The sequence below is a fragment of the Rattus norvegicus genome, chromosome 9 (assembly GCF_021556685.1).
Source record: "Rattus norvegicus strain SHRSP/BbbUtx chromosome 9, alternate assembly SHRSP_T2T, whole genome shotgun sequence".
Lineage (NCBI taxonomy): Eukaryota > Metazoa > Chordata > Mammalia > Rodentia > Muridae > Rattus > Rattus norvegicus.
Window position 1 is genome coordinate 32998054 of NC_141542.1, and position 26352 is coordinate 33024405.

General features: G+C 44.9%; 1 long non-coding RNA gene across 1 annotated transcript; it reads left to right on the forward strand.

Annotated features, from left to right (window-relative positions):
- Nucleotides 1-1346: 1346 nt before the first annotated feature.
- LOC120094841 (uncharacterized) lies at nucleotides 1347-9516 on the forward strand. Its single transcript, XR_015629040.1, has 3 exons — nucleotides 1347-1943; nucleotides 5935-6039; nucleotides 8547-9516. It is a non-coding gene; the product is annotated as an uncharacterized LOC120094841 (long non-coding RNA).
- The last annotated feature ends 16836 nt before the right edge of the window (nucleotides 9517-26352 follow it).

The window sequence follows — 26352 nt, forward strand, 5'->3', positions numbered from 1 at the left end:
AGATAGCCTACCGCACTCAGCAAGCCTCAATCCTAGTCTGAGATTCCATCTAAGAGAAACCAAACCAAACCAACCAAACAAACAAAAAACAGTTGGTTTGTAGAGATGACTGGGCAGTTAAGAGTGAGTATTGCTCTACCAGAGAACTAGATTTAATTCTCAACAGCAATATAGGGTAGCTCACAACCATTTATAATTCTAGCTCCAGGGAGATCTGATGCCATCTTTTGGCCTGTACAGGTACTACAGTCATATGTGTACCTACGAGTGTATGCACATGCATACATAGAGAGACGGAGTGGGGTGTTAGAAAGAAGTTTTAAAAAAAAATATTGGCAGCTATCTCAGAGCCTCCCTCTCAAGACTCGGAGGCTGACGTGGGTGGTGCCTCCATTTTTCTTGAGTAAATAATGCTACGTATTAAGAACAAAGGTGTGGAGTTGTCCAGATTGCGGGAAACATCCTTAATAGACTCCAATGCCTCAAGATGGCATGTTCTTCTCTTTATTTGTATTTAATATGTGGGGACAAAAAGTACAAATTATTCTCTAGAGGGCCAAGCACTTGGCAGAGGGTGAGGGAGGAAAACCGGCCAGCTAAAACCCCGCTTTCAGAGTTGGAGATCTGGCAAAGTACAAATAGCTCAGAGTGTCCCCACCAATCTTTAAACACAGATGATAAGGTGAATCCGAGAAACACCAGGAACTTCCTGGGTTTTGTCCTTTTTTTTGTTTTCTTATCACAAAATCAGCAGTAAGATCTGCAACTGGCCAAACAAATACTGAAATGTACACCTTCCTGTGAAGAGCCCAGCGAGCAGGTACGAGGTATTCTGGTCTCTCCACTCAAGTATTCCAAAAGAAAGCCTAGATCAGTGCTGGACACAGAACTGAATGGCTGAAGAAAGAAAACGCCTTCCATTTTTCTTTTTATTTTGTGTAATTATCAAACAATCAGTAAAGGAGGCCGGCTATGTGGGCGCTGCATACCTGCAAGGCCAGCACTGGGGAGAAGCAGGTGGGTCTCTGAGTTCAAAGCTAGCCTTCTCTAAACAGCCAAACCCAAAACAAAACAAATGAATCCCCACAGAGCACTCTGTAGCTGTGCAGCCTCTAACGCCTCCTGTCTTGATGAGAAGCTAAACAACAATAAAGGCTTCAGAAAGGAAAAAAAAAAATCTCCAGAGTTAGAAAACAGCAGAAGGGAAAAACTGCTCTCTCTGACTTGGGGCTACACACTGCCGTGGGAAACATTAAGCCAGGCCGTCTTTAGATGATGACATTTGCCACTTTCTCTCTGATTGGTATCTGGTATTGTTGGAACTCCTAAAATGCAGGAAATAAACAGTGATAATAAAGGCAGACAAATGCAAATTACCTAAAAAAAAATTAGTGCAGAGCGAATTTCCTGGTTTAGGAAGAGTTAATTTGAGCTCTTTGCTCTCTCTTTGGGCTAGCTTTTAAAAAACATGTCCTCCCTGTCTGGATAGTGTGGATAGACGTGAGGACCTCACAACCCAGGACACTGGAAGAGACAATGATGAGGAATACTCAAAAAGGCAAGTGAGAGCTAACCCCCTGCAGTCGCCGAGCCATCACTCACTCAGACAGTTTACTGGTGCTCTCTTTAAGCCTTCTGTCCTTCCCTCAGTGGTGTATCGTTGCCAGGGAAATAAGAAAGGGTAGAGGATACAGCGGGGATGAGGAAGGGATTAGAGAACCCACACCGTGGGTGAAGTTTATTTAGGTGATAGGAAGTGAGAGAATGTACGCCAGCAATTTTAAGGGCAGCTCTCATGTAGTCTAGTAGTCTATAAATAAGCATGCTAGAGGCTCAACACTGTCTCCCTGCTGGAGTTTAGAAGACTTCAAAGACTTGTTGAATCTGGCTGGGGAGAAATGACTTTGTGGAGTACGCCGTGAAACACGGACTTCAATTTACTGGTAAGCACTTAACGAGAATCTGGAACATTTATCATCTATGCCTATTTCTTTTCTCCTGGTTGTCCCCTTCCCTTGGGAAATCAATGATTATTTTTATACCCACAAGAGGATTAGACAATTACAACCACATCAGCCTGGTCTGGCCAGTCCAATCACCAAGTCCAACCTCTGTTATTATTTCGTTAAACACCATCCCTGTGTCTCAAGTTCTCTCAGATCATGGACATCACCTCTGTCCAAGTCCTATGACCCAGAGGGAGGGACAGGAGAGGGACTGCAGTGTCTGGAGATCTGGTTTACCTGTTCCGGCAATCTGTGTGGAAATCACGTGGTGCTGAAGGAACTCACGTGGTGCGAATCTGCTGTTGGTTACTCGTCTGCTCAATTCTGCAAACAAACACTTCACCCTTAAAGTTGGCCAAACTGTTCCACCATGAACGACAAACAGCGCCTTTTTAAGTTTTGCGCTTTATTATTATTTTATCCGTATGGGTGTTTTGCCTATACACATGTCTGTGTTCTGCATGCGTGCAGTGCTCACAGAGGCCAAAACATGTCAGTGGATCACCTGGAAATGGAGTTACAGATGGTCATTAGCTGCCTTGTAGGTGTGGAATAGAACCTGGACTGGAATCCTCTGGAAGAACAGTTAGTGTCCTTAATGATGAACAATCTTTCCAGTCAAATAATGATTGTTTTATTTTTTTATGTCTTCTTCATGTTTTTAAGTCATATCAAGACCCAAAGATAGAGACCAGACCTTAATGATCATCTAGTCTTGTAAGACAAATGGGGTTCTCCAACACAGTGTAAAAATGAACCAGTGCCTTGGTGTAACAGAGAAACGTCATGTGCTAAGGGCGCGTGAGAATTCAGAGAACTTCCCCAACTGGCAGTTGGGGAGTAGGGGGAGGGAGGTCAAGTGGGGTGTGGTGTGGGGAGGATCCAACTTTAGACAGAGATCACATGAAAACGACTCCTAATAGATGAGTTTGCTCCTGAGCTATAAAAACAGAAGCCAGGGGAGAAGGAAAGAAAATGGGGAGGACAGAAGGTAGCGTTTGTTTCCAGACCTAGAATAACTAGTTATGACTACCTGGAAAAACGTGAGAAGGTTGACCCTGCTTTTCTGCTTTCCCTCCACGATGGCTGTTTTGGGCTCCAGTCCACCCCAGCACACATTCCTGACCTTTCCTTTGTGGAGGCCGGAAGCTGTTGAAACCTGATGCCTCCACCTGTGTCTTCCTCAGCTCACTTTCGCTCCCAGCCCTTTCCCCTTCAAGGGTAGATAATCTGCTCTCTGGAAGTGACTCACCATGAAGTGCAAATTACCAATATTGACACAGCAGGTTACCTCTGAGCAGACTGTGAACTTTGCCAGCGCTGCAGCCTCTGATGAAATCGATGGAAGTCGATGATGTCGCTGGAGGACAGTCTGCAGGGATTCTCAGAAGAGGGACTGAGTGCTGTCTCTCTAGAAATTTGGGTCTACTCTCCTTCTCTTGTGATTGTGCTGTTCAGGTCACTAAATGCATGATTTTGTTTTAATTAAAACAGGGTCTTCTTCCAGGCTGAACTCAGTTTCATCCCCCTCCTGCTTCAGACACTAGAATCCGAAAAACACTATGCCTAGCTTCAAATTGAAGCTTTAAAAAATGACTGCATTTTATGTGTATGTGTTTTGCTTGCATATATGTATATATACCTAGCATTGCAGGTATGCAGCACCTATGTAAGTATACATGTGTGCCTGATGCCTACAGAGGCCAGATGAAGGTGTCAGATCTCTCAGGACTGGAGCTGTAGATGGTTTTAAGTTGCCATGTGGGTGCTGGGAGTCAAATCTGGGTCCTCTGCAAGAGCAGCCAGTGCTCTTAACCACAGAGCCATTTCTCCAGCTCCCGCATTTAAGCTTTTGAAGGGCATTGTTGTTCATTTGGCTTATCTGTACATCAAGTGCTTAGAACCAGGGCCTTGGTCACAGTCAACACTGAAAAGAATGCGACCGGTCAACTATTCAATAGATCAGGTCTGCTTATGGTGCCCTGTAGTACACAGCTGACAGACTGAAGGAACTCACAGAGACGAGAAAGCCAGAAACTTAAAGAAAAAAAAACCAAAATTTTATTTTACATGATGCTTGCCTTTGTTTTTGGAATGGTTTAAATAAAAAGAATAAAACATTTTTTTAAAAAAAGCATTTCCAATTCTCCCTGAAATGTCAGTTTTGTTGACATAATGTCCATAATGTTTTTAAAGCTACTCTATATCTATACATAAGATGTATGTGTTTAACAACAACAACAACAAAAAAAAGGGAGCAAACTTAAAAATAAGGATTTCATATTTTATATGTGTTTTAAAAACTCACAGCCGAGTGCAGAGAATGAGTATTTGTGGAATACTCGGCCACAAAAAGGGATGTCTACACACACCCCTCCCCCAACGCTGCCTCATGAGCTCACTGCAGCTGCCCAAGACCAAGTCAGCATCGCTGGGGCACGGGGCTCCCCAGTCTCCAGCCCTCGCTGAGGAGCTTTTAACAATTGAGGGACTTCCAGGTCAGGGAGAGGCCATTTTGCTTAAGAGTGGCCTCTGGCAAGGCAACCAGACTTCAATGGCATGACTCCACACCCATATATGAACTGTACAAATTGGACTTGGTAAGGGATGGCAATATGGTGGTAGGAGATCTGAAAGGTGTTGGGAAGAGGAGTAGGGGTGATTATGGTCGAAATATACTGTACACGTGTATGGAACTTGTAAAGAATTAATAGAAAAATATATTTTAAAAATTTATGGCCAGGCAGCAGTGGTGGAAGCCTTCTGCATCCCAGGACTCGAGAGGCAGAAGCAGATGGATCTTTGAGTTTGAGGCCAGCCTGGTCTACAGATCCAGGGCTATATTGAGAAACCCTGTCTTAAAATCAACAAATCTATGACCATTTTGATGGGCAATAACATATTTATTTCCTTTTATTCTTTTACGTGACTATCTAGTGATCTAGCACCTAGAAATATCAGGAAACCCTCTTCTGCAACTCCCCCTTGCTGGACATCAAGTTGGTTCCAACTTTTCACCGTGACTTTTTAAAGCACGACACACGACATCCTTGTTGCTAAATCTACGTGTTCATTATTTCCTCTTACACGGGAAAATGTTATCACCGTCATTCCGAAATCACTGGCAATATTTACTGAATGTGCCCTGTGCCTGGCATTTTACAAAGCACCACTGAATCCTCCCCCGGACCCTATTATTTACAGACAAGGAAAATAACTTCAGGGCCATTGAGTGATTTGCTGGAAATTACTGTGGATCATGTCTCATTAAAGTCTTTGATCCGGATTGCCAAACAGTTTTCTGGTTTAATATGCTTTCAGGAATAACTTCAAACCTGTTCGTTCAGGTAAACCCTCCACCAACGAGAGATTACGGCACCTCCTTTAGAGATTGATTCCCACGCTTTATCAACCTGTCTGTGTTTATTTACCCCAAGACCTTTGTGATAGTGTCTTTGCCCCACGGCCTTGTGAGAGTTTAACTGCCTTATACTGGGCAGGCAGTGGGAGAGCTTTTGACTTAGTTTATGATTGAACTATGTTCCTGACCACAGTAGAGGCCAGGGCTCAGAGTCCTGAAATAAAGGTCTAGGTACTGATTCCATTTCCTTTCCTGGTATTGGATCCTTGGGCACATCGATAGTCTTACCTGAGCCTCACATGTAAATGGCAAAACTAACATTGAGCTAACTCATCTCCCAGATAGTGAAGTGAAAGGAAACATTAAAAGGGCTTTGCTAGAAAGAATGGTAGGAATGCGAGGTGCTGTCAGCATCACAATCATACTTAAAAGAATTCTTCTTGGAGAAACATTGCTTCAGGGGGCAGAACCAACCAACTGCTTAAAAATATTTCATGCATAAGGCAAGCATTTTATCTGAATCCCTAGACTGCAAAGAGCATCAACGTTTATTCCTTTTACTCATAGCTGCTGGTTGAAAAGTTGGAAGGCCTTGGTTTCTTAGACCAATAACTGAGAGAGGCAGCAGGCTGACCCTGAGAGATGGAGATCACTCTGTACCTGAGTCTCTTGGTGAGTAGGAAACCAGTAAGCACAACAGGCAGATTAAAGAATGAAGAAAGATCTGCTCCCTGCAGCAAGTAGGAGACTACTGGGGACAGTCAGATATGCTCTCCCCAAACTAGGGAAGATACATAGAGGGGTGGGATATGTTTGAGCACCCCAAGTTAAAGGTGACAGAGAACATGTCCAAAGAGGAAAGCTAATGGACACAATCACCTATGGGCATGCTCAGTTCATATTCTAGAATATTGATTTGTTTTTATTCGTGTGTGTGTGTGTGTGTGTGTGTGTGTGTGTGTGTGTGTGTGTGATTGACTGTATGTGCAAGGTGTGCATGTAGCAACCCCAGAGGCCAGAAGGAAGTGACAGATCCCCTGGAACTGGAGTTATAGTCAGTTGAGCTGCTCTATGTGGGTGCTGGGAACTGAACCTATGTTGTCTCTGAGAGCGAGTCCTTAACCTCTGAGGCCTTCAGTTGAAATTCTAATAAGCCCAGTTTACTCGAGGTTACCTAGGTCCAATGGACTCAATGGTCTTAGTTGCTCTGTCCTAAGTTGTTCTCCAAAGATCTGCAGCTGAAATAAAAAGAAACACTAACTTTGAATGTACACTAACTCTCTTTTGACAAGCCTGCAGCCTTCCAGTAAGCTGTAGGGCTTTGTCCCTAAAAGAGCTTGTCTAACTCAATGCAAAGATCTGGAGATAAACTCTTAAGAGTTGGCAAAGACAATTCTGAAAGTGCCCAGCCCCCAAAGAGCAAAATATAAAAAGAAGGAAGGAAGGAAGGGAAGAAGGAAGGAAGGAAACAGAAGTCAGAAAACAATGAACCGTGGTATTGAGAGACACTGGTTTGGAATGTTTCATAAGAAGGGGCCATGAGCTGACATTCAGAGCAAACTGGATGGTCCCTAGTGACACATTTCAGTGCCTCTATCAAGAGGAGGGCACGTTGTAGACAAGAGAAGGGGAGCAGAATCAGATTTGTAGGTGTCTCTTGAAAGTACAATGGGCTGGGTCCTAGTTCAGTGGGTAAGGCACTTGCCACATAGACATCTTGGAAACAGGATTCATATTCCTCCATCCCATACAAAGCCAGTCAGAGCATGTCTGTGATGCCAGTCTCCTACAGTGATAGGGCAGGCAGGGACAGGAGAATTCCCAGAAGGTCCTGAGCTAACTAGTGTGGTGTATGCAGGAGAGAGAGAGAGAGAGAGAGAGAGAGAGAGAGAGAGAGAGAGAGAGAGAGAGAGAGAGAGAGAGGAGGTGAAAGGCAACGAACAAATGAACAATACCCAAGGTTATCCTCTGACCTCTTTATATGTGAAGTAAAATGTGAACACTTGAATTCACAGGCATAAGTGTACACACACACACACACACACACACACACACACACACAAGTGCACATACCATACACATACAAAAATAATAAGCAGAGATGAAATGAAAAGAAGACATTCAGGCATGTGATTGGAGTTCTACAGCTCTCAGCAGTTTCTCCCCTCATGTTACTTTCTTCTCTGGCTGGAAATATTCCTCACCCTCCTTCCCTGAACTTCGGAACACTACAGCTTTTCCCTGAAGGAACCAAAGAGCAACTTTGAACACCAACTTGCTCTTCAAGCTGATGTGACTTCGAAAACATTTCCCTCCTCTGCACAACCCACTGGGAGGCAAAGGCTCTGTAGGGGAGTCTGTGGATATTACCCACTGGTCTGGGGTCTTGAGAAACTAATTAGTCATTCCCAAATGAAACAAAAGAGAAAGAGAGAGAGGAGAGAGAGAGAGAGAAAGAGGTTTAGTCTAGTGCAGGCTTTGAAACAAAGCAAAAGATTAAAGCAGCTTCTCAGGAAGAATTCTGAGAGTAGCACAAAGAAAACTGGATAACTGATATTAAACCATGACATGTCCGAGAGGGGAAAAAAAAAACTTAAATTCTTTCTAAATGAAACTATTCTCTCCCATAATTTCTTAAAGATGTATCCTTCCCAAAGGGTCAATACAAAACTTGTGTTTTTCTTCTGTAAGTCAGAGAGTTAAATATCGCTTCACTGACAGATTAGTCCAGCAGCATTGAGTCTTTAAAAGAGAGGAGGAGGCATCCTTCAAAGAATGGCTTGAGATGTTCAAGCCCAAGTTGCTCAGTCTAGCAAAACTGTTGGTGGGGAAGGGGCTGATCCCAGAAGAAGAGGCCATGAGGTCCAGGCACTAATTCTAACTCCTGCGGAGCCCAGATGAGCTGTTTGCACAGACATCTTCTACCATGGAAACTAGGGCTGGGTTCTGCAGCCCATAGTGCCAGACTGAAAAGGTTGAGTTTAAAACATTTAGACATGAAGTTGGGCAATGACGTCTCTGAGTAAATTCAGTTCCTGGAATTAAATAGACGGGGTGAAGGGGGGGGGCATTTAACTGATAGGAAGCTGTGTGTCTCTCAAGTGGTGTTTTGGGAAGAAATTTATTGGAAATGAAGGGAGACTAATTACAGTTAATTAAGTGGATCCTCTCGATTACAGAAGCTGACCTGGGTTTGATGGAGTCACCACAAGAGAGGCTGGTATGGGAAAACACCCGGAGCATCCGCAGCCAGTCAGTCATCATTGCATGCCTTAGAATATTCTGGAAAGAAGAAACCAGAGTTACCAGATTGGGCTCAATACGGCAACTCCTGATGGGGAGTGGGACAAGGAAGGATCTCTGGAGCGTGGGATGAGACACATAGCACTGAGCCTGCTTCATGGTGAGACACACATCCAGTCCCACTGAGCCCCCCCTTCACAGCAAGGGGCAGCAGGGAAATGTGCAGCCAGGAAGAGGAAAGTTCTACGAAGTATGGAAGGACACAAACAGGGAAAGCAGATAGCAAGTATAGGCATTTTATTCGTGGCAGCCCTACTGTGTGTGGGAGTGAAAACAGTGGTACTTGTCAGCTTCCTCCATAAGAACAGTGTACAGAATAAATTAGCTCTCTGTAGTGGTTTGAATGAGTATGCCCTCCCCAGACTCGGATGTCTGATGTATGGTCCCCAGTACATGACACTGTTTAGGGAGGTATAGGAGGTGTGGCCTGGGTGCTGGACTTTGGGGTTTAATGCCTTACAGCAAGCACCCAACATGCTCTCTCTGATGGAGATGTGAACCCTCAGTTTCTGCTCCCACTGCCTGCAGCCTCCATTCCAAGCTGTGGACTCTAATCCGTGGGCACCATAACCCCACATAAACTTTGTCTTCTGTCAGTTGCCTTGATCACGGTGTTTCATCGCAGTGACAGGAAATTAACAAATATATTTCACTTCTGCCTATCCTGTAACCCCCACCACCACCACCACCATACATTTGTATAAAAGAGGAATGCACACTCCTGTGGAAAACCCAACTGGTGATTCTGGGAATGTTGGGTTACATCAGACATTGATTATGAATTCAAGTCTTGGAAATTTCATACTTAAAACAAGTCCCCCCCTTTGCGGGAATTGTGAAGAATTTAAATTCTGGTGTTTTTTTTTTTTTTCCCTTTCAATGGTGTAGGGAGAAGGTTGGGAAATACACGGGAAGAGCTTCATTCATACATGGATTTAACAAGAGATGATTAAATATCTACTCACAAGATCTATGCTTGCAGCACAGACTTCCGAAGGAGCTCAAAACCCTTCCCTGTAATCACTTACTTAGGATGCTAAGTGGGAGTTGAACTGCATGAAAGAGAGTGCAAGACCTGAACCCCAGATGACTAGAAGGTGAAATCTGCACCCCATTAGAGATCAGAGAAGAGAGAAAAATTTTCAAGGAGGTTCACTGCTGCCCTGAACATCTCAGATAATCTAAAGTGAGAATATGGGAGTGGGACTAAGAATGAGCTCCAAAAATGGCTTGCTAGGGCCACAAGACTAGAAGACAAAAATATAGGCAAAAGAGTTTCATAGGAGGGGCTAGAGAGATGGCTCAGCGGTTAAGAGCACTGACTGCTCTTACAGAGAGGTCCTGAGTTCAATTCCCAGCAACCACATGGTGGCTCACAACCATCTGTAATGGGATCTGACACCCTCTTCTGGTGCGTCTGAAGGTAACTACAATGCACTCATATAAAATAAATAAACTTTTAAGGGGAGTTTTACAGATGAGAAATAGTTCAGCTCTAACGAATCCGGAGCAACTCAGGAGGCAACTGCTAGCTGCCCTTCACAGCCTCATTACAATGATTTGGGGTCTGGCTTGCAAAATTGGGTGGGAGGGTATGTCCTTGTGCCACAGGGTAAGAGCTATAGCAGCAAGATTGATGGATAGTGAGACCTTCAGAGAGGTAGAATCCTTTCCTCTGACTACATCCTACCGTCCTGCAACATCTATACCCACACTCAGAAGCAGAAGGATACCTCCCTAGAACTCTTTGTCCAGCGTAATCTGGAAGCTAACACTATAAACTCTCTTTGGTAGAAGGATTCGCAGCACACATTGTTATCCAAGGGCTAGGGATAGGCCTCAGTTGGTAGACCACGTGCCTAGCATCAGGAAATCCTGGGTTCTGTCCCCAGCACCGTGTAAAGCAGACATGGTGGTGTCATCATAGCTCTCAGAAAGTAGAGGATGTGGGATCCAAAGTTTGAGGTCAACTGTGTTACATGAAACCCAGTCTCAAAAAAATAACACAAAAGGAAGTCTTCTGAAAGCTTAAAAGGAGGGAAACAGAGTATCTTCTGAGTTGAGTTCCTTTTAGAAAACCACTATTGGGAGGAAGAGACACATATTTTATAAGCACTCTGGGAGGAGGACGTTCTTCCCTCTCAAAATTAGCACACTGCAGATAGGGAATGTAGGTAGTAGGTGGTAAATTGGGAATTGGATTGTGTTAGCTACAGTAGTCTCTTGTTCCTTCTACTTAGTCTAATAATTGTTATCAGCTTTAATAATGTGTGTGTCTGTGAGTGTATGTGTGTGTGGTGTGTATGTGTGTCTGTGTGTGTATGTGTGTGTGTGTGGTGTGTGTATGCGTGTGTATGTGTATGTATGTGTGTGTGTTTGTGTGTGTGTGTGTGTGTGTGTAATGTCTGCTTGAACGTACCTTGTGTAGGTCAGTTCCCACCCTGCTTTGAGGCAGTCTCCCTGTTTCCTGTTGCTGTACCGCATGCCTCAGAGCTAGCCATTCTCCCGCCTTCGCTTCCCCTCTCACCCCGGGAATGCCCAAGTTACAGAGTCCCGTCACTGCATCTGCCTTTCCACATCCAGCATTTTCTGTGGACTCCAGAGATCCAACTCAGGCTTTCGGGAGGACATACCTGATAAACTATCTCCCTAGCCCAGTTTTTGGTGCTTTGTTACAACCAAACCTTATCAAAGAACTCCCAACTGTATGACAATTCCCTTTGTTCTCAATCACTACGACTCAGAACTGGAAACACATTTCAGAGGCATTCCTGTCCACACGGTGGGCTTCTCTACCAACTTCACATCATCAGGAAAGGATCCCAAAGGCAGAAGAAAGGGATGGCAGGAGAAAATCCACAGGAAGCCAAGTTTTTGGCTCTACAGCGTTTTAAATGTACTCAGCAGTGTCCTTAGCTTTGGTGTCTTGTAAATGTAGAAGAAGAACATGGTTCTATGGGCTAATATGGCTCCAGTGTCCTTAGCTTTGGTGTCTTGTAAATGTGGAAGAAGAACCTGGTTCTCTGGGCTAATATGGCTCCATGGGCAAAGGCACTTGACACTAAGCCTAATGGCTTGACTCAAATTCCCAGAACCCCACATGGTTCGAGGACAGAACTAATTCCTGCAAGTTGTCCTCTGGTTTCCACATATATGTCATAGTATGTACATGCCACCTACACACACACACACACACACACACACACACACACATACAGACATGCACACACAGACATACAGACACACCCACACATTTTTCAAAAAAGAGCTAGTGTCCACGCCGAAGCCTAGACACTATGTTTTTCTTTCATTAATAGCACTCTCACTAACACTAAGTTGCTCTGGGGATGAACATAAAAATAATAATAAAAAAAGACAGTCAGACTTTGTCTAATGCATTTACGAGGAAAAATCCACTGAGGATGAGTATTGTTATTGCTATTATCGTTATGATTTTTACTGTAGTTTGGAGGGTTGAGTTTAGAGCCTTGCACGTGCTTCCAACTGGAGACCTAACACATGAGCCAGTGGGAGACATTTCATAGCATAACACTGAGCCATAGGCTGTCTGAAGGCAGCAAGTCAGGCAGACACACTCACCTTCTTCTCCATCGCTGAAGTCTCACTGTCCTTCACTAAATAAGGACAATCTCGGGAACTAATATTTCAGTGGGACAAGGTGGCAGTGCACCTGGAACCCCAGCACTTGGGAAACTGAGTCAGGAGTAGAATGAGTTGGAGGACAGCCTGGACTACACTGTGAGACTACATAGTGCTTCAGCAAAAGAAAGAAACTCAGTGCTTGATATCTATCTGAGTGTCCGTGTGACTGAGTGACTGTGTGTCTGTGTGTGTCTGTGTGTGTGTCTGTGTGTCTGTGTGACTGTGTGTCTGACTGTGTGACTGTGTCTGTGTGACTGTGTCTGTTGACTGTGTCTGTGTGATCGTGTGTCTGTGTGTCTGTCTGACTGTGTGTCTGTGTGTCTGTGTGTGTGCCTGTGTGTCTGTGTGACTGTGTCTGTGTGTGTGTCTGTGTGTCTGTGTGACTGTGACTGTGTGTGTGTCTGTGTGTCTGTGTGACTGTGACTGTGTGTGTGTCTGTGTGTCTGTGTACTATGACTGTGTGTGTGTCTGTGTGTCTGTGTGTCTGTGTGACCGTGTGCCTGTGTGACTGTGTATCTGTGCGTCTGTGTGTCTGTATGTCTGTGTGTGTGTGTCTGTATGTCTGTGTGACTGCGTGTCTGATTGTGTGACTGTGTCTGTGTGATTGTGTGTCTGTAAGTCTTTGTGACTGTGTGTCTGTGTGACTGTGTCTGTGTGACTGTGTGTCTGTATGTCTATGTGTCTGTGTGTCTGTGTGACTGTGTGTCTGTGTGACTGTGTGTCTGTGTGACTGTGTGTCTGTGTGACTGTGTGTGTGTCTGTGTGTCTGTGTGACTGTGTGTCTATGTGTCTGTGTGTGTGTCTGTGTGTGTGTCTATGTGTCTGTGTGACCGTGTGACTGTGTATCTGTGTGTCTGTGTGTCTGTATGTCTGTGTGTCTATGTGTCTGTATGTCTGTGTGACTGTGTGTCTGACTGTGTGACTGTGTCTGTGCGTCTGTGTGTCTGTGTGACTGTGTATCTGTCCCTTGTTTGCAAATTTTGATGCGTATGTGGAATTTCTTGCTATTTTAACACTTTTTAAACTTGTTTTCTCAGTGTTCCTCCTTAAAGCATGTATCTTTTAAGTCATACTTTGCGATGTCTGCAGCTGTGCCTGGCACTCAGGTATGAGAGTGGCACTGAGCCTGGGGGATCTCGACTTCTAAGGTTTTTTTACCCCAAGCAAACCCGGACTCAGAGTTTGAAATAACAGTATTCATTGTTCTTCGGCAAAGAAAGTAGCTGTCTGTTAGAGTCAGACTATGTTATGTCACACTAGTGGCTAAGCCCCACTAAATGCAGCATTGCACTTGGCTTTCGGCTCCTCTGACAAACACCATGACTAAAAGCAATTTGAGGAGGAAATGGTGCCTGTTTTTTTCAGTTTTGATTCTTCACCTTACAGTACATGGTTTGTAATGAAGGGAATTCAGGCTAGAAACTCAGAGCAGGCCTGGAGCAGAGACCATGGAGGAGTGCCGCTTCCTGGTTTGCTCTCCGGTCTCAAGTGCATGTTCACACTCAGTGGTGCGGACCCCACCACATCAATTATTAAAGCAAGAAAATGCCTCCACAGACTCGCCTCGTGACAGGTCAACCCTGAGCGGGGCAAGCTCTCAACAGACATTGCTCCCTTCTCCCAGATGATGCTAGCTAGCTTTCGTCAAGGAGAGAAAAATATGTAAGTAATCAGCACATGTTGCTGGGTCATTTTCTGAGGCAATGCACTCTTTTCCCCTTTGTCCTGTTTTTTGTTTTTTTTTTCTTTTTTCTTTTTTTCGGAGCTGGGGACCGAACCCAGGGCCTTGCGCTTGCTAGGCAAGCGCTCTACCACGAGCTAAATCCCCAACCCCTGCTTTGTCCTGTTTTAACATGGTACACAGTCATAATGTGTATGGGGTAAGGCGCTGTCGTTGATTGTCAAAAGGGGATATTATCACTTGGTATATTTTAATGTTGTGCTGAATTACATAATTTTTAATGTTGTAGGATGTGTTACTTCTTCAATGAGATCGGATGTTGGCTTTCTTCTTTTCAATGCTATCTTTATAAGATTTTGGTACAATGTTACATTGGCTTTCTAAAAATAATCACAAAGCTTTCCTATGTATCTCTGGAAGGCCTCTGAAACAATTTGTAAAGCATCAGGACTGTCAGTGCTTGTGACAGGAGCCTGGTCCCAAGGGAGGTGTCTGTCCATCTGTCCATCTGTCTGTCTGTCTGCCCCCCCCCTCTCTCTCTCACACACACACACACACACACACACACACGCACGCACCCAAGACTGATCTTCAACTCCTTATCCTCCTGCCTCTGCCTCCCAAGTGCTGGGCTCACACGTATGCCGCCAACAAGCCCGGCCAGTTGTTTTCTCTTCTTGATTAAGCTGGGTGAAGCCAGCCATGTCTGGATTGAAATCCTGCCTCAGTAACTTCTTATCTTCATACAAAGAAGTGTTGCTCTTAGGACAGATTCAGTCACACCAGGAAAACAAATACCAGCCTGTGGCTCTGTCATGATCACTGGGAAAGCCAAGGTCCCGTATTGGCTCTTCAAATTTCTTTCTGAAAGCTATACGCATCACTTCCGTTTGGCTTCACAACTCGAATCAGGAAGTGCCTGAGCCTGTGTTGCTGAGACAGAGAAACGGATCCCCCCCCCACTCCCCCAGGGCTGTACCACTCGCCAGAGTGAGTGATGACATGAGTGGGCTAAGAGGTCTGGTGAGAACCACATAGCTTCTCAGGCTTCCCTGTGCCTCCATAAAAAAGCTGTAACAAATTACTTTATTCCAAACACACCAAGGAACTCCTGCGGTGCGCTTTATGCCAGGCTCCAGTGGGCTGATGTGCTTGGCAGCTTCTTACTTATAAGCCCATCCTCGCTAACAAGAACCACGTCGTTAGTATTGTTTGCTATAGTTCTCATGATCTATAAGGCACAGAGAACCGGGTCAAAAGGCTACCGATCTGGATCAAGTTTTCAGTCCAATCACAGGGCATCTTCAGGGCAGTAGGGCACTGTATGCTAGCTGATGCTATACTGCGATACAGACGCCAGAACTGTCAGCTACTCCCCTCTAACATGTGGATGGTCTTATCAGTATTCTGGCCAAAGCATGGCACTGTGTATTGGATATGACTTGAATGTGTCTCCCAAAGGGCATGGATTAGGAGTCGGTTCCTGGGCGGCAATGTTAAAAAATAATGGGCACCTTAACCCTTACAAGGTAAATATAAATAGGGGATCCTTACTGTCCCCATATAGGTCTGACCCTGACTTCCTTTCCCCGCCTCTGTTTCTTTGTTTCTTTCACACATATCCCCCACACACAGACCCACACATAACCTCCACATACACAACACACATACAAATACACACAGAACATCCACATCCATCTCAAACATAGACACCCCACATACATACATACATATATACATACACACACACACACACACACACACACACACACACTGTACACATTTACACACATAGGAATTGACAAATTCTTATCACAATGTCACTTACAATAGTCCTTACCACAGATAATGCTATTATTTGGACTTTTATCTCCAAAACTATAATAAAATAATTCTATTTCTCTCCTATACTTAGCCTCAAGTATTTCGTTATAATTCCAGAAAACCCAATGTAAATGGCTCCCTCATAAACCTGCTACTTTTTTCCATTAATTAATTAATTTATTCAATTTACATCCAATTTGCTCCCCTCCTCTCTTCTCAGTAACTCCTTCACATAGTCCCTCCCTCCCTCCCTCCATCCCTTTCTCCTCTGAGAAAGGGAGGCCCCCCTAGGTACCAATCCACTCTGGGACATCACGTCACTGCAGGACTGGGCACAGCCTCTTCCATTAAGACCAGACAAGGCAGCCCCGTTAGGGGAACAGGATCCACAGGCAGGCAACAGAGTCAAGGACAGTCACTATTCCGGTTGTTCGGGGACTCTTGTGAAGACCAAGATGCACTTCTGCTACATATATGCAAGGGGCCTGGGTCCAGCCCATGCTTGCTCTTTGGTTGGTGGTTCAGTCTCTGGAGTCCAGGTTAGTTGACTCTGTTGTTCTTCTTGTGGAGTTCCTATCCCTTCTGGAACTCGCGAGATTTCGGAAGCTCTGTCTAAGGTTTGGCTGTGGGTCTCTATATGTGTTTCAGTTAGCTGCTAGGTGGAACCTCTCAGAAGACAGTTATGCCAGACTCCTCTCTGCACGAATAACAGAGTATCATTAATTCTTAAAGATTGGTTCCTGCCTATGGCATGGGTCTCAAGTTGGGCTGGTCATAGGTTGACCGTTCCCTAGATCTCTGGTCCATCTTTGTCCCTGTACTTACTATAGGCAGGACAAATTTGGGTCAAAGGTTTTGTGGGTGGGTTGGTGTCCTTATCCCTCTACTGGGAGTCCTACCTGGCTACAGGAAGTGGCCACTTCAGCCTCCATATCCCCCACTGCTAGGAATCTCAGCTAGAGGCCTCGCATAGTCTCCTGGAGCCTCCCCCATCTCAGGTCTCTGGTGCATCCTAGAAATGCCCCCCCACGCCTGCCACAAATTTTCATTCACTCACCTGGCAGCCTCTCCCCTGCTCTTCCTACGCTTGATCCCCCATTCACTGTCTATCTCCCCACCCCGTCTCATCCCCCTCCAATGACTATTTTGTTTCCCCTCCTATACTGGCTGGTTTTATGTGTCAACTTGACACAAGCTGGAGTTATCACAGAGAAAGGAGCCTCCCTTGAGGAAAAGCCTCCATGAGATCCAGCTGTAAGGCATTTTCTCAATTAGTGATCGAGGGTGGGAGGGCTCATTGTGGGTGGTATCATCCCTGGGCTGGTGATCCTGGGTTCTATAAGAGAGCAAGCTGAGCAAGCCGGGAGAACAATCCAGTAAGCAATACCTCTTCATGATTCCTGCCCTTTGTGAGTTCCAGTCCTGACTTCTTTGGTGATGAACAGCAACGTGCAAGTGTAGCCTAAATAAATCCTTTCCTCCTCACCTTGCTTCTTGGTCATGATGTTTTGTGCAGGAATAGAAACCCTGACTGACACACTTTCTGAGTGAGATTAAGCATCCTCCCTTGCGTCCTCCTGGTTGTTTAGCTTCTCTGGGCTTGTGGATTATACTGTGAGGATGTTGTATGTATATTTATGGCTAACATCCACTTATAATTTTGGATCTGGGTTACCTTATTCAGGATGACATTTTTCTAGTTCCATCCATTTGCCTGAAAATTTCATGATGTCCTTGTTTTTAATAGCTGAGCAATGGAATTGAATTGAAGACCCAGAAATAAACCCACACACGTATGGACACTTGATTTTTGACAAAGAAGTCAAAGCCATACAATGGAAAAAAGAACAACAAATGTTGCTGGTCTAACTGGATGTGTCAATGAGGAAGACTGCAAATAGATCTGTATTTATCATCCTGTACAAGACTCAAATGCAAATGGATCAAAAACCTCAACATAAAACTGGATACACTAAATATAATAGAAAAGAAAGTGGGGCATAGCCTTGAAGGCACTTGTACATGACAGAACTTTCTGAACAGAACACAAATGGCTCAGGCACTAAGATCAACAATCAATAAATGGACCTCATGAAACTGAAAACCTTCTATTGCGCAAAGGACATCATTAATAGAACACAACAGCAGCCTACAGAACGGGAAAGGATCTTCGCTAACCCTGCATCTGACAGAGGATTAATACATTAAAAAAACCTCAAGAAGTTAAACATCAAGAAAACACATAACCCAATTTTAAAGATGGGGTACAGAGCTAAATGGAATTCTCAACAGAGGAACCTCCAATGTCAGAGGAATACTTAAAGAAGCGTTCGATGTCCTCAGTCACCTGGGAAGTGCAAATAAAATGACTCTGAGGCTCCACCTTACACCCATCAGAATGGCTAAGATCAAAAACGCAAGAGTTAGCCAATGCAGGCAAGGATGTGGAACAAGGGGGAACACTCCGCCATTGCAGGTGCAAACTTGTACAACCACTCCAGAAGTCAATTTGGCAATTTCTCGGAAAATTGGCAATAGTTCTACCACAAGATCCAGGTACGACCACTCCTGGGCATGTACCTAAATGATGCTCCACCCTACCATAGGGACACTCGTTCAACCATGTTCATAGCAGCTTTATTCGTAAGAGCATGAAACTGGAAACAACCCGGATGTCCCTCAATTGGAGAATAGATAAAGAAAACGTGGTTCATTTGCACTTGCTATTTTTTATAATCTCACACACTTATGACTTGCACACTTTCATAGGATAGTCTCTGTCTCATGGAAAGTCAAAATTTAAGAAAGCCATCCCAGGATGCTCACACCACACAGGTATAGGGGAGAGATTAAGCATGGAATTGGCCTTCACAGATCTTGCCATTCAGGGAGGATACTTATATTAATTGGATTGTAATCAAATGAAACTATAAAGACTCGTACAGAACTCAGTACAAGTTTATAACATCCACATCCAGTCACATACTTCAAAGCTTCCTCAAGGAAACGGGAAACAGGTTGGGATCTGAAGAAACAAGACAGGACCTTATTGGATAGAAGATTAAAAAAAAAATCAGAGCCCAAGGGGCAGACAGACTGACCGAACAAGCACACATTGGAATCCACAAACCCCTACCACGATATCACCACGACCAAGTCCTTACCAGAGACAATAATGTTGTTATTTGGACTTTTAGCTCCCCTGTGCTAGACTGGGGAATGGTACCAGGAGACTGAGAACTACAATTCCCAGAGGCCCACTGTGCTCTGAGAGGTTCCAGTAGCCAGGGCCCATCCCCACCCACAGTCACCAATTCAGTCCACAGAGAGAGATGCATAAATCTGTTATCTTTCCCCAGCATTTCCTAATGTGTATGGAGAGTGTGTGTGTGTGTGTGTGTGTGTGTGTGTGTGTGTGTGTGTGTGTGTGTGAAACTTTATTTGAGGGGGAGGGGCTCATGTGCCAATTTAAATGTGTGCAGATCAGAGAGTCTGTTCTCTCCTTCTACCTCGTGGGTCCCAAAGGCTGAACTCCTATCATCAGGGTTGGTGGCAAGTCCTTCCACCCACTAAGCCATCTTGTCAGCCCCTAAACTGACTCTTTAAATGACGAGAAAAAAAAAAAGATTGGATAGGGAGAGAGGTCAACGTTTTATAAACATGAGCCTTCCATGAAACAAGATGATTAGGATCCTGATATAAATTATCTCCATAGAAATGATTGTCAACCAAGGGAGGGAACAGAGACCAGCAAGGTTAAGTAGCTTGCTCTAGAGACTGGGGTAATAAGAAATTGCAACAAACTATGAGACCTTCATCTCCTTGGTAACAAACCCTGTATCTGTATTACACTCTGCAGCCAATAACAGACTGGGGGAAAATACACCAGACCAGTGGTTCTCTCATCTGGGGATTTATGATAAACACAGATTCTTGAGTCAGGAATTGTAGGCGAAAGGCACAGAAACCTGCGGATGAGCACAGATTCTAAGAACCAGTGCACCGGGTCAGTGTGCCGCAGAACATCTGAAAAAGAGACTTTAAACTCTCCACTTAACTATTTTTGGAGCATCTCTTCTCCTCCAAACATAAACAGCGCTTTGGGGGTTTTAACCTCTAAGGAAAGCGCTTACATTGGTACTGTGAACGTGCAGTTGGCAGCGGCAGACCAGCTGCTGTTCTTGCACGCAGATGTTTTTGCTGGGATAGAAAAACAACCCAGCAGAGCCCGGGTCCCAGGCTTGGGGGGCTAACAGCATGTACATTTTCCATGCCCCTGGAGAACGGCAGGCCCCAGAGGAGTAAAAAGAGACTTCCTGTCCCTTTGTAGTTATTAAAATAATAACATAAAATAAAAATTTTTTAAAACGAAGGCGAGACTTCAAAGCTCAAAAGAGGATTCCCACCATCCTTAATAAAGAAAATCCATCCAGCCGCACCCTGACCCCAGACACAGAGAGTCAGCCGCAGGGAAGCATTAAGTCAATCACTGTGGTGCCCTTTGGGGCAAAATTAGTAACAGGAACTGTGTTTGAAGGAGCTTAGTGAGGCTTTCCCTGTGATAGACAGAGGAAATAGTGGAAATGAGACGCAGGCTGTGGGGTGCCTGGAAGCACAGCTGGATTGACGGGAGTGGGGGTGTACATCTGGGTGTGTCTAAGGATGGGAAATGCCTTTTGTTACACAAGGTGGTACGCCTCCTTCTCTCATCTCCTTGCCAAGACCTCAAATAAAATTGTTTCCCCCTGAAAACGCCCATCTCGGAACCTGCGACCTACTTTGCTGTGCCCTGAAGGAGGCCTCTCCCATAGAAAAGACAAAAGTGAGGGCATATTCCTGCCTTGTCTATGCTCTAGACAGAGGTCAAATGTCTACTTTTCTGCGAGGCGGAGCCGGACCTGAGGGCTGTGGCGGCAACAACCGTTGAACCTTTCCTTCAGGTGGAAGTCCGAAGGCAAAGCAAAGCTGTCTTTCGAATTTTCCAGTAGAGCCCTGGGAAGTTCAGAGAATCAGTCAGGGAAAGAAGCAGGTTAAGTGGGAAGCAAAAGCCCTCAATCACTTCAGATCCTGTGATGAAACTGAAAGGGCTGGGTTATACCCATAGGAGACATGTTTGTTTCTTGGCTCCCTGCAGGGGCATGCCCACTAGCAAATGCTTAATCAATTCATTATTCATTTGGTCGCAAAAGAAGGACTGAGAGAAAAAATACTCTTATTTTTCACCAAGCCAATCACAGCAGGCAGGAGTTGGGCGTTTCTCTTTCTTATCTTGATGAATAATCAGGGCTGGGGGGCTTGTTTTGTTTTTCTTGGCTTTTGAGTATATACGTTTTATTTTTTATTTTTTTTATTTTTTTTTTTTTGGTTCTTTTTTTTCGGAGCTGGGGATCGAACCCAGGGCCTTGCGCTTCCTAGGCAAGCGCTCTACCACTGAACTAAATCCCCAACCCCACGTTTTTTTATTGGCTTGGTTTTTTGTTTGTTTCTTTTTGTTTTTCTTTTTTGTTGTTGTTTTGGTTCCCCGACCCGCTAGTTACAGAAAATAGCCAGGATTCTCAATGAATATATTTTTTGATAAAAAGACTTCTGTGAGCATGTGTGACTTGTGAATTATACCACGATGGTTACAGAAAGACTAGATGCAAGGACTTGGGTGGGCGCTAAGGCAAGGGCTACTGAGATGGCTCAGTGAAGTCCACGGTTCTTACTTTTCTAGGGGACCTGAGTTTGGTTTCCAAGGAGGCACATCTACCTGTAACTCCAGCTCCAAGGGATCCAATGCTCTCTTCTGATCTCTTTGGATACTGCGCCCATACACACACACATACACACACCCATACACACACACATACACACACCACATACTACACACACACACATGCACACATGCACACACATACACACACACAGGCACGCACACACATGCAATTAAAAATAAAAATAAAAGCTTTGTCTTAAAAAAACAAGCCAGCAGGTTGATAGGGCTGGAGATCTGGCTCACCGACTGCTCTTCCAGAGGACCGAGGTTTGGTTCCTAGCATCTACATGTTATCTCATAATCGCCTGTAACTCCATCTCCAAGATACCCAACACCTCCTGCTAACCTCTGTGGGCACTTGCTCTCTCATGTACACGCAAACATGTGTAATCGGAAATAAATAAAGAAAAGAAGAAATAGCATCGTAGATAATATTTTGGTATCTGTCTTGTAATACCCAAAATTAACCTGCGAGCCCCACCTGCCCAGGAACCCTCCTCTGATGCTGAGAATTGTAGTTCTTTGGAAATAACAAAGCATGATGGGACAGTACAGCGACCTATAGGTTTGCCCTATTAGCCCCTGCAACAAACAGTTTGAGGCCACTCTCAGGTGGGAAGTTCTGGGAAATGGTCCTGACTGAAGTCCATCTCTTGGGGAGTATCTAATAGTCTATAAAACTTGCTTTAAATTTGGTCTGAAATCCTGAAGCATGTCCCAGGATAACGGTCTCCCGAATCAACATGCAAACTGTAAAAATCACTTAGTGGAGGGAAGAGAACGTCGCTGTCAGGTGTCCGGTCTCCACCCTTTCTGTTGGTAAGCGCCAGGTTCCTGCCGGCCACCTCCGACTCACTCCTGGAGACAGCGGCTGCTGCTTTTCATTATTCTCATCTTTGGCAGTTTCATACATGTGTATGATGAACTCTAGTAGTCTTATCCTCCCCTCTCTCCCACTTGAAACCCTTCGTCTTAACGAAGAGCCCCTCCTCCTTTCACGTCTCCTTTTGGCTGTGACTTATTCAGTCTTCTAAGGCAAGTTGCTTGTATGAGCATAGGTGGAGCATGGGCAACTTGTCAATGTCTACACCACCTCAGACGATGGTAGCTACTCCCTTGGCAAACATGAACTTCCATTAGTCCTGCGGGGAAGGACGGGACCTCAGGGGACCCTCCCACACACTTTGATGAATGCCGACAGCTCAATTGCCTGCAGGTAACCACATGAAGGCAACAGCTATATCAAGTCCAAAATGGCTTTTACATTCTTCCTGTCTTCTCTTCCCTGAGCATTGGAGAGAGTGATGCGGTCGTCCCATACAGGGCTAAGTGTGACTCCAGCCTTCTGAATCTCAAATAAAATGTTATTACCATACTCTTCCTGGGTCTGTCTCCTCGGACTCTATCTCAATGTCGGTCCTAGGGCAATCAACCTCACAATGGAAAAGAAAATGGCTACTTCCAGTAACACCGCTCACAAATGGGCCCACGGTCTTCCAAGTGAAGATCACAGTGGTTTCCCAGTTATCTACCAAGTGCTTTGCTCTAATCCTAACATTTCTGACCAGAGGCTTGGGTCTTCACCTCATCTACATCTACCCCCTCTCCTACTGTCTACGGGCCAGGGAGATTTGAGGGATCCATGCCATCTACAGAGTTCATCAAACCTCCGTGTTCTTTGGATTTGAAGACTCTGTCTCTGGGATCTTCTGCGGTGAGCTGGGACATTGACTGGGAAGAGGAGCATCCGGGGCCAGCAGTAGAAAGTTCTTTAGCGGTCACATTACTAGTCAGCCTGTCAGCCATCTTTAATGGAAGGGATTCCTTTTTAACAGCACCCATAAGAAAGACATGGGGTCAGGAAGACAGCTCAGCAGCTAAAAGCTCTTCACGTATAAGTCCAAGTTCAGTTCCAGAACCCTCGTGAAAAGCCAGACGTAATGATGCATTCCTATAGAGGGGGAGGCAGAGACAAGAGAACCAAATGCTAGGGTATGCAGTGAGGCAGAAACTATACCCAAAGTTGCCCTTTGACCTCCATGCTCCACATGGGACATGCACACCAACACACACGCGCACACACACACACACACGCACGCACGCACGCTCACATACAAGAACACACATACTTTTAATCCTTTTTTGTTCCTTTATGTGTATGGGGTTTTGCCAGCATGTATGTGTTTACTTATTTGCATGCCTGACGTCTCAGATGCTGGAAGATTGTGCCAGACACTCAAAAACTGGAGTTACACACAGCTGTGAGCCACCATATAGGCTGTGGGAATCCAAACCTGGTCTTCTGGAAGAGCAGCAAGGGCTCTTAACTGCTAAGCCATCTCTCTCCAGTCTAAATGAATATTGTTGTAAAGACAGAAAGAAATGGAAAAGAAACATGTTAACATTCAGCCAAGTGCTGGGGACTAGGATGCTCTGTGCTGGACGATCTAAACATTTACTTAATCTTCATGACAACCCTACAGCATTTCTTCTGCTTCAGTTCTGTTTTGACAGGGTCTCATGAGGATCTATCCAGCCTCCAACCTACTCTGTGGCCAAAGCTGACCTTAAACTTCTGACCATTCTGCCTCTATCCGCTAAGTATTACCATCTCAGGTATGGACACCTCACTTGATTTATGAAGCAAAGGGGTTGGAAAAGAGAAAGCTAGTAATAGAATAAGGGGGGCCATGTTCCAATCCCAGCATGCAGCAGTACTGGGCAGCATTGACCATGTGGCTCTGGCTTTAGAGTCCAGAATAGAAGGGACGACTGGGACAATTGATGCTGGTTTGCTGGAGCTGGACTTAGCAATGTGTAAGAATCACTCAGCTGGTGCTGGTTTTGAAGGTATGAAGGAGTCATGAAGTACAGCTCAGGCTTGATACTCTGAGAGGCCATGGAAGGCCGTTGGTGAAGGTGCAGCCTCAGTTACAGTTGATGGCCCAAGACTGCAGGGGTCATGCAAAGAAGTTGAGGCTTGGCACCATGAAGAGAGCCTATGAAAGGCTATTGGTGGGGGTTGGGGATTTAGCTCAGTGGTAGAGCGCTTGCCTAGCAAGCGCAAGGCCCTGGGTTCGGTCCCCAGCTCTGAAAAAAAGAAAAAAGGAAAAAAAAGAAAAAAAAAAAAAGAAAGGCTATTGGTGAAGCCTAGCTGCAGTGGAAGACCCCAGAGTATTGGAGATGCCAGTGCCATGGGATGATCACCAACAACAGCAGTGACAGTGGAGTGGATCAATCTGAGCTTAGAGCGCTACAGAGGGCAGAGCTGGAGAAGTGACCCTAGCCCTTTGGAGGAGCCCAGAAGATCATTTGTGGATCCCAGACATTGAAACAAGAAACTGTGACATTGGAGTTGCCCTGGAGACCTCAAGATTTTTGAGATACCAGAGCCGTAGGCTATCTGCTGAGGAAAGCTGCTGACAGGGAGTGAAACCAGCCCAGAAGAAAGAAGTTTGTGGCAGTCAACAAAAATGAAAAGGAAGGTGGAGATCTGAAGACTGCTTTGACATCAGACATGGAGATCCTGAGTTTGGAGTTTGAACAGCTGGTTTCCTGTCTTGCTTTGTGGATTACAGTTAAGTGACTGGATGGATCTCAGAAGAGACCTTGAACTTTGGACTTTTAACATTGTTTGGACTGATATAGACTATGGGGCCTTTGGAAGTTGGATTAAATGTATTTTGCATTATGCTATGCATATGCTATCTCACGTCCTGAGAGATTCCTCAGACAGACCACATTCACCCCAGGAAGGTCTTAAGATGCAGAGTGGAATAAAGACAGCATCCATCACAGTTCCGACCACTCTTGGGAGGCAAGCTCTGAGTGGACCGTACTCCAGGAAGCATCCGTTGAGACCTACCAGAAGTCAGTTATTCCTTCTGCCAGGCAGACAGAACAGGGAAAAATGCAGTTTATTGACTTGCAGTCTGATACAGTATATACACCAATCAGCCCTTGGATCGTTAGCAGACCAATTAGAAGGAGACTTAAAGGAAGCTTCTGACCACTACCCACTGTGGCCCCCTCTCTCAAAACAGAAACCAATGCTGAGTAAGGAAAACAGGCTCCTGGTTTCTGGAGCCTTATAGACGCTTCCTCATTTATAAGGGGTCTTCTTGCTTAGTACCACTTTTATGACAAGCTCATAAACCTTAACAAATATGCACTATAACTTAAAAATCTAAGGCTAAAAACCACAGGGAATTCCAGATTACTAGGCCCCAAATTCCCCAAATATTACCACAATTTCCATAAACCAGGAACTTTAGTGAGTTTTATTTTTACTGCTTTTTACTTTTAGAAAGGACTGCATGAAGCTGAGACTGTCCTGGAGCTTGGTATATAAACAGGGCTGCCCTTGAGTTCCTGATTCTCCTGCCTCTACCCGCTAAGTGAAGAGATTTCAGGCATATACTACTCTATACCTAAAACAAGACTTTTAAAAATTACGTTTTTGTTTATGTGTGGGTCTGGAAGGAGGCTGTGCTCATGTACTGGCATTTTCAGGGCAGTATTTTCCTAGCTTTCTCAAAGTCCTAGGTTCAATTTCTGGCACAGCAGTTAAACCAAGGAAGTAGAGTGAGGCCTACTTTTGCCTCATACCTGAGATTTAAGGTATTTAAGGGCAGCGCACACCTTTAATCCCAGCACTTAGAAGGCAGAGGCAGGTGGATCGCCGAGCTGGAGGCTAGTCTTGTCTACAGAGTGAGTTCCAGGACAACCAAGGCTACATACATAGAGAAACCCTGTC